The 7,916-nt window shown below is 39.8% G+C and overlaps 1 long non-coding RNA gene across 1 annotated transcript; it reads left to right on the top strand.

The window, feature by feature from the left end:
- The first annotated feature begins 713 nt into the window (after positions 1-713).
- LOC110906661 lies at positions 714-2,718 on the top strand. Its single transcript, XR_004878972.1, has 4 exons — positions 714-998; positions 1,089-1,158; positions 1,644-2,169; positions 2,310-2,718. It is a non-coding gene; the product is annotated as an uncharacterized LOC110906661 (long non-coding RNA).
- Positions 2,719-7,916: the final 5,198 nt, after the last annotated feature.

Genomic DNA, 7,916 nt, shown 5'->3' with positions numbered 1-7,916 from the left:
ACATAACATATTCCAACTTTTACGCTGCCTATGTAGTAATCAACCTCTTTTGATTCACAACCGTCAACTTGTTCTCTTCATGTTTTGTTTCTTGACTCCACGAATGTGGAGATTGTGAAGTCAATAAAGGCCACAACATGTTCCTCTGCTCTTTAAGTTTCTTTATGAACGTCTTTGTGTTTTGTCTTATAATCTCATTTACCGCCTTTAGGTAGTTGCTTGAGTCATGGTCTTTAAGCATCGTGCCATCTGAACTGTAGGCTGTTGGGTGTTGTAACGTTTCTATTGGATGTGGGGAGTTTAGAAAAGCCCGGAGTGCGGTTTTTGTTGAACCGTGGTTTGTATTCTCCATAGTGTCTAGAGCACTTCCGAGAGGGAGTAACATATGGGTTTCAATTCGTATTTCATAATTCACTCATGCAAACAAAATCAGTTGGCGTTCAGTGATGATATTCTGGTATATATTGTTAATTGACGCTTTTTCTATTCATACTCAACAACTTTCATGTAGTTAGATAACCTTAATTTTACTCTACATAACTAGGCATGGTAAACGGGCCAGGCGGGTTTGGGTTGCGGGTCAGAATGGGTAGTTCAAAAAAGGTTGGTTCAATAAGGGTTATTTTTGTTCGGGTCGGGCTCGAGCGCTTAACCCAACGCTCGACGTTAAGTAATACCCTTGTTATTATTATATTAGATGTGATGTCATATATATAATTTGGTGTTTCTCGATTGTAGGCTGACATTGGTCTCGAGACGCGCCTCAGAATCGTTTTTTGGGCGTTTCGCCTCGAGACGCGCCTTGAGGCGCATGCCTAACGTTTTTTAAAACCATGATTCAGAGTCATTGATAATATATAAACTGTTTCTGTTGTTAATATTTCTTTTTGTGTTGTTTTGCAGTCAACTTGTGTGCGTAGACCGAAATATATAATGTGCACAGGTGGTGATCCTTCTGGATACATCCCTACATATACCACTCATAACACAACATCCAGGTAGTTTGTCTCTTTCAATCTCAAAATTTGACTATTTCAACCCTTTTTAGCAATGTATTCTTTAAAAATGTATATTTATATAATTATCAGTGAATCTATGGCTGGGAGTATGTGGACAAACTTGTCTTCATGGATGCCACGTAGAGAGGTGCTTCCGCAGGTATCAATTACGTACGAAATTGATGTAAATTCATTAAGGGTGTTAATACCCTTTATACGGGTCGTATAGGGTTATGCGGCCCGTATAGAATAATTTGACATCACAAATATTGGGTCGTATAATGCTATACGGCTCGTATAGATGGAGAAAATATTTGGTCGTATAACGTTATATGAGGTTTTGGTCGTATAGCATTCATTATATGGGTCGTATAGCATTCTATGCAGGTCGTATAATGTTATATGGCTCATATAGATGGAGACAAGAAAACATTCTCTGACATTTTTTTGTGCAATATTTTCCTATACAACCCGTATAACTCTATACGGGTCGTATAGATGTAGGGGTGTGAAAATAGTGGGAGCCTTCATTGATTGTTAGGAAATGAAATAAGTATATCGAAGCGTACAAAGTGTCGGTGTTAAAATGTAATATCTTATGTATCTATCATGAACTTGTGTGAATTTTTTTTTAATTTTATGCAGTCAACAGAAGAAAATAGCAGATTCCCTGGGCGTGGAAGGGCACTTAGTGCACCTCAAACCGAAATGGGCCCCACCAATGGTAATGACTCGAGTCTACAGGCTAGACTTTTAGAAAGTGGCAACAGCCCGGTTCACCCATTGAAATCTCGTTTGAAGGTCGCCAGAGCACCTGGATGGCAGCAAGGCGTGTTAGCGTCTTGCCTGAGGGCCTAGGCACGTGCCCGAAGGGCTTTCGACAACATAGGGTCACGGACGCCCAGGGGCGGCCAGACGGAGACATCAGTAATGTAGATAGGAATCGGAGATAGAGAGAAGTGGGGTCCGCCATCCGTGATGTCAGCCAATGTGGAAAGAGAGAACTATTCGTGAGGTCACGAGAGTGCAGATGCCTTTATGTCTACGGTTTGGCTATGCATATGCCTTTGTCTCATTGTAGCTATGATTCATTGTTATTAGATTAGAACATTTGTCAAGTTTCTATTGAGTTGTCACGCTTTGACTATTCATGGTCAATGCTTAATGTTAGGTAGAGCTTGCTTAATCTCAATTGCAGCTTTTATACGGATTAATAGAACTTGAGCTTGTCATGCTTTCTTATGAACAATAAATTTAAATTATGTTTTCTGCATTGTGCACATTTAACTTATTGCATAATGTTTGTTTCAGGCTGGCGATGCTCTCATACAACTATATAACAATTTCATAACCGACTTCGAGACTAAGATCAACCTTCTAAAGCTAGCACACTTTGCTGTTATAGTCTCTCGCCAATACTCCGAAAAAGACGCTGCAATCAGTTATCTCAATGGGGTGATTGAAAAGCTCAAAGCTACAAAACACTTTGCTGTTATAGCACACTAGCCATTTTTACATGGTGAACTCGGTAACCCGGGCGATCAAATGGCTGCGCTATGGTCAACTCGGTAACCCGGACGGTTAACAAGCACCTTTCCTCAAAGTCCCACCAAGTTTTTTCAAACTTTGCTATATCCCTTAGTGTAACCGTATTAACTTGTACATCATGTTTTAAATGTGGTGTATTTGTTTGAATGACAAATCTTTTGTTTTATTGTAAGTTTTATTATTTTAGAAATATACCAATACGGTAATCTACCTTACGGGCATAGCAGATAGTAAGTGTGTTGCGGGTAAGTTTATGATATGTTCACTCCCTCGTACTATCGACAGCTGATTCAGGGATTCCAAGTCTCGCACATCCCCAATCAGGGCCTTACCAGCCCAAGCTTTCTCCGCTCCAGTACATCTTGGACTAACAAAAATCACCTTTTTATCTTTTTCTGCATCCCTAACGCCCAGGAGGGCATCTCTGTACAAATTACCAGTGGGGTCAGCTTTCTCTTTTAGCTTCGCCGTAGATGTCTCCTATTTCTGATGTGGCTTTTCCACTTGAACCTTCTCTGCCTGCTTCTTCTCCACCCAGACTTCCTTGCAAACACTCGACCTGTCCCTATTGAATTTGGCGGTATTCACACCTATCTTCGTGTCACACCCTGGCTTTGCGGAAGCGTGGTTAATCTGGTGTGACTTCTTAATACCATAGCTTAATCATAACAAAGCTATATGAAATAAAATCATGCAAGATCATCCATTTAATTTAGTTTTAAAAATCAAGTACAACAACATTGTATCAACGGGAACACACCCTAAAACATAACCATTGTTCAACAAACACAAACATCAACATAACATAAACACAGTTTAAGGACTGTGACTTGTCCAGGAAAGAGTCACATTCCCTAAACCCGGATGACCTCGTACTAGTGCAGCGGGAAAACGTGCCATACCGTGCCAGATCCTTTAATTCCCTGAAATACATGTAAGTTGAAAAATCAACAATAATGTTGAGCGAGTTCATGTGTAAGTGAGCAAATAAACCTTTGTTTGTATAAAAATCCTGGTATGTAGCAAATAAGGAAAAAGAGATCACCAGTGGTTTGCAAGGCCATTGATATGTGTGAAATGCAAGTAGGAAGGCTCAAACCTAGCAGACTTATGCGTTGGGTACAAAGTCACCCCGAGGTCCGTTATGCTGGGCCTGGGGTTGGGCTCGCTACACCCAAGTAGATCTACCGCTCCTGCCCCTTGGTCCTACCCTGAGGATTAATGACCTCAAGTTTCCGCCTACCCATTCACATGATCTAAGTAACAACCCTCCTTACGCTAACCATACCATGTAAGAAATATTCGTAATCAAAGTAACATGTATTTCACCCCCGCAGTTTAGAAAACTGAAAACAGTTAAGAGAAAAGGGGGACATGAACTCACAGCGGTGCGTCTCTACCAAGTAATACTCCAAGTCAAGCAGCTGTGCAACGACCTACATGTGCTAACTCTATTAGACGGACGGCCGTGCCTTAGCTTTATGGTTTAAGTTTTGGGAAATAGTTAGACAACTATTTCGTGTTTACATTCTGCGCATACTTGGTAATTATTCTCCTTCCCAAGGATGGGGGATTTAATACATGTGCGTTCGTAATATATTATTAAGTCTCACTTAATATATATTTATTTCTAACTCCAAAATATAAATATTTTTCTCAAAAATATTATATTTTTACTTCACAAAATTCTCCCAAAATAATACTTTGTCAAAAATACGCGTTCATAATTATTTCTTTAAATTGCGTAAGTTACGTTTTAACGATCGAGTGGTAATAGTAATTACCGGTGTAACTTGTATATTTATCGTGAAAGCGTTCGTATTATTTTGGATTCGTTAACGTTCGATAATATTATTTTTACCCTAAAAATAATATTTATACACTTCACAAAATAATTGACAAGTGACGTTGTGAAAAATATATTTACTAAATATATATTTATCACGTTTAATTTTGTGAAAATCCCACCTCCGATATTTGTAAATAAAGTCGTGGCGAAATTTATATTTTGAAAACATGTCGAAAAGTATTTCTAACACTTATAGTGAAAATAATTCTAAGTGTTAGGTTTTTGGAAAAATTTCGCCAGAGTTTCCTCTGTAACTGGAGGTGGCCACGCTTTCAAGCGTATCATTTTCTTTTATAAATCAATTCAACAATTTTCTTATTTAATCAAAATAATGTCCAACACATCAAACTAGTTAATAAATATGTAAATCGCATAAATCACATGAACTTGTAGTTCTCTAAAATTATGATGTAAATCCCATTACTTTTAGCGGATCTTTATATGAATTAGTCCGGTTTCGTATAAACCTTGCTTTTAAAGAAATCCCGTCTTTACATCTTCTTGTAAATTTTACAAAAATTGTTATTTTGTCGAAACTTTTGTGCTACACAAGTGCTTACACACTTGTGTGTTCTAAGAATCATTCTAGTTAACGTAAGATCCATCTTTAGAAAACATAATTTCCTTGACACTCGGTCCTTTGAAAAATACCAATTGTAGATCCGTAGATCTACTAGTTTTAAACACTATTTTACAAGTAAAAACGCTTTTACACAAGTTCATGATTCGTGTGTGGTAGAGTTTCACCCTTTAACCCTTGTTTCATTCAAAACAACCTTATGTCATGATCTATGATCATGACCAAACCGGGTTAAATGATGATCCGAGCTACCACAACATAGATCGGGTCCAAATAACCACACAATTCAATTACTACATCATTTACACAACATATGAGCTTTTAACCCTCCATATTAGTTTTTTTAGTAAACTTTAATGCATCAACTTGTAAGATTACGAGTTTTAACCGTTACATATCCTTTTAACCACTTTAAATTAGTTCGAGAAGGTGTTTTAAGTAACTTACCACTAGCTCGAGGCTAGGGAAGAATCTAGACGCAAATAGGGTGGATAAAAGCAAGAGAGCGAGGTCCTTTGAGCTCCGAGTGCACCAAGACTCCTTATACGTGACCCTTGACACTTGAATGATCTTGGAATGTGAAGAAGGAAATCGAAATATGATGGATGGATCTAGGGGATGTTCGGCCGAAGCCTATGGAGAGCAAGAGAGAATGTGTTGTGTGGTGTTATGGAATGCAAGTGTTCTTGTGCAACTCATGTTACTTATAGACAACAATGAGATTAAGATCCAATGGTTTTTGTGTTTCTTAGATATTAAACATCCAAGAATTAAATAATCAAAAGTGTACAAAGTATGTCCCCCCTAGGGGACCGAATTCGTGAGGGGGGGGGGGGGTTTCTTGGTTAGTTTGTAACTATTAGTTAGATAATAGTTAGGTTAGTTAGGTTAGTTAAGTAATTAACCCGGTTAGTTGTGTGTTGTGCTTTATGGCGGGTGTTAGGGTATTCAGGGACCTAACTGGCTCAGAAAAAGACAAATAATGTTAATGACAATACTTTCATGTTCCGGGTATAGTCCGGTTGTTCGGTTGGATAGTAATCCGTTAAAGCGCTTAACAAAGCTTTTAAGTGTCGTTAATACCCTTTTTAGTGACACAACTTATTCCCGACACTTTGGAAAGTGTCTAGTAATATTTTTCTCATGTTTTGGCACTTTATTAGTTAGCTAAAAGCTGAATTGTTAATTAAAGTGCTGAGTTTTGTGCTTAGTGTATGTCCTAGGCACATCCTGTCATTGTATCTTATTCCTAGAGACGCAGTTCTACAACCCTTGTATCCCTACACTTACTATGGGTGTAGTGAAATATTTCTGGCTCATACAGGCCTTAGAGGCAATATCTGCCTGATGCTGGCTTATCAGCATGTTCAATAGGTTATCCGTTCATAGTGCTACTGTGCTTTTGTGCATCATGTTTGTCACTAAGGTTCAGCGTGTAAATAATGTAGTGACGGTAATTAAAGTATGATGCAGGTATGTACAAGTATCAGAAATCAAGTAGCAGTTCATCAGTAATTTCAAGCAAGCACAGTAATTAAGCAGTAATTAATTATTAATTAAACCGTACGGATACCTGGTTTAGTGAGGGTTGTCACATTCTCCCCCCGTTAGAAAAATTTCGTCCTGAAATTTTACGTTCTGCTTCTAGTCGCAGGGTTCTTGGGAAATAAGTGGGGTTATTTCTCTTTCATCCGGTCCTCACGTTCCCAGGTGTATTCAGGACCATGTCTGGCATTCCAACGAACCTTGACGAGCTTGACACTGCTCCGGCGGGTCTTGTTCACTTTCCAATCCGTAACCTCAACAGGTTCTTCAACGAAGTGGAGCGTGTCGTCAACATGAATTTCGTCGGTAGGAATAACAACGGTATCTTGCGTTGGGCTCTTCCTCAAATTTGATACGTGGAACATATCGTGAACACCATTCAGTTCGGCAGGTAGATCCAACTTGTATGCTACGGACCCAATTCTTTCCAGAATTCTGAACAGGCCAATATACCGCGGATTCAACTTCCCACGCTTCCCGAAGCATGCCACACCCTTCCAGGGTGATACCTTCAACAAAACCATATCACCTACCTCAAACTCTAGAGGTTTCCTTTTTCGATCCGCGTAGGCTTTCTGACGGTCACGAGCCGCACTGATGCGATCTCGGATCTGTGCAATCTTATCTGTGGTTTCCTGGACCACATCAGGACCAACCAACTGTCTATCACCTGCGTCAGACCAACAAAGCGGTGATCTGCACTTGCGGCCATATAGAGCTTCGAATGGCGCGGCACCAATACTGGTGTGGTAGCTGTTGTTGTATGAAAATTCGACCAAAGGCAAATGCTTATCCCAGCTACCGCCCAAGTCCATCACACATGCTCTCAGCATGTCTTCCAAGGTCTGTATCGTCCGTTCGCTTTGACCGTCGGTCTGCGGGTGAAACGCGGTGCTCATATTCAATTGCGAGCCAAAAGCTTCTTGGAAGGATTGCCAAATCCTTGAGACGAACCTTCCGTCTCTATCAGAAATGATCGAGAAAGGTACTCCATGGCGTGTAACAATTTCTCTCATGTAAATTTCGGCCAACTTGCTCGTATTATCCTTCTCTCTGATAGGTAAGAAGTGTGCTGACTTCGTCAATCGGTCCACTATTACCCAAATAGTGTCATGGCCTTTTGGCATTCTTGGCAACTTCGTAATAAAATCCATGGAGATTTGTTCCCACTTCCACTTGGGAATTTCCGGTTGTTGCAGAAGTCCTGAAGGCTTCTGGTATTCCGCTTTCACTTTAGCGCATGTTAAACATTTGCTCACATAAACAGCCACATCGCCTTTCATCCTAGGCCACCAATAATAATCCTTAAGGTCCTGGTACATCTTATCCGCTCCAGGGTGGATAGAGTATCGAGATTTGTGAGCTTCATCGAAAATAACCTTCCTTAAACCTCCAA

Source organism: Helianthus annuus, chromosome 14 (assembly GCF_002127325.2).
Source record: "Helianthus annuus cultivar XRQ/B chromosome 14, HanXRQr2.0-SUNRISE, whole genome shotgun sequence".
In the NCBI taxonomy this organism is placed as follows: domain Eukaryota; kingdom Viridiplantae; phylum Streptophyta; class Magnoliopsida; order Asterales; family Asteraceae; genus Helianthus; species Helianthus annuus.
Note: the sequence above shows the minus strand (reverse complement) of the source record. Positions and strands in the feature narration are given on the sequence as shown.